The sequence below is a fragment of the Uranotaenia lowii genome, chromosome 2 (genome assembly GCF_029784155.1).
Source record: "Uranotaenia lowii strain MFRU-FL chromosome 2, ASM2978415v1, whole genome shotgun sequence".
Classification (NCBI taxonomy): domain Eukaryota; kingdom Metazoa; phylum Arthropoda; class Insecta; order Diptera; family Culicidae; genus Uranotaenia; species Uranotaenia lowii.
The window spans coordinates 430344486-430345875 of record NC_073692.1 but is presented as its reverse complement, the minus strand read 5'-3'; positions in this window follow the sequence as shown (position 1 = coordinate 430345875).

Sequence of the window (1390 nt, the reverse complement as noted above, 5' to 3'; positions counted from 1 at the left end):
GAAAGTCGTTATTGCCAGACGGAAAAAGAAGCATTGGCTTTAGTCTGGGCGGTTGAGAAATTTTCAATTTATTTGATTGGTCGTGAATTTGAACTTGAAACTGATCATAAGCCTTTGGAAATTATTTTTGCTCCTACATCGACACCATGTGCACGAATTGAACGTTGGGTTCTACGATTGCAGTCTTTCCGGTTCGTGGTGAAGTACCGGAAAGGTTCAGGAAACATAGCAGATTCTCTTTCACGATTAGTCGAGCAAGAACCTTCTGGAGATTTCGAACAAGATAATAAATTTTTGGTGCTCGCTGTCAAAGAGTCCGTTGCTATTGATATTCAAGAACTAGAAGAAGCAACACTTTCCGATCTGGAGTTAAAGACTGTGAAAGATTGTTTGCGTACAGGAATATGGTCAAGTTCTTTAGTTAAACATTATGAACCATTTGCAAATGAACTTGGAATTCTTAGCGATATTGTTGTGCGTTGCAACAAACTGGTCGTTCCAAAAATTTTACGGCATCGAATGTTAGAACTGGGACATGAAGGTCATCCAGGCGAATCTGTGATGAAGAAGCGATTGCGAGAAAGGGCTTGGTGGCCTATGATGGATAAGGATATCAAGAAATATGTGCTTGATTGTGAGGGATGTAGACTAACTGGACTTCCCAGCAAGCCAATTCCGATGGCACGACGAGAGTTACCGTTGAAACCTTGGATTGATATAGCAATCGATTTCATGGGACCTCTTCCATCGGGAGAATATTTATTGGTTGTGATAGATTATTTCAGTCGATACAAAGAAGTAGAAATCATGAATCGCATTACATCACGTGACACGGTGGATAAGTTGAACCAAATTTTCACAAGACTTGGATATCCAAGAACGATAACTCTTGATAATGCTAAACAATTTGTAGGGAAAGAATTTGAGGAATTCTGTAAAGTACATGGAATAACGCTTAATCACACAGCACCATATTGGCCTCAAGAAAATGGTCTTGTTGAAAGGCAAAATCGATCTTTATTGAAGAGACTTCAAATTAGCCATGCCTTCGGTAGAGATTGGAAGAAAGATCTTAAAGATTATCTTATGATGTACTATACAACTCCACATTCGACTACAGGAAAAACACCTACTGAGTTGTGTTATGGAAGAACAATTCGTTCAAAATTGCCAACTATCGAGGATTTGGAAACTACACCAACATCAACTGATTATCGTGATCAAGACCGCATGAGGAAGCATAAAGGTAAAGAAACAGAAGACATTCGTCGTGGAGCTGAGACATCAAAAATTCAACAGGGGGATAAAGTTTTAATGGAAAATCTAGTTCCATCGAATAAATTATCAACTAAGTTTGGGAAAACACAGTTTACCGTTACAGAAAGAGTGG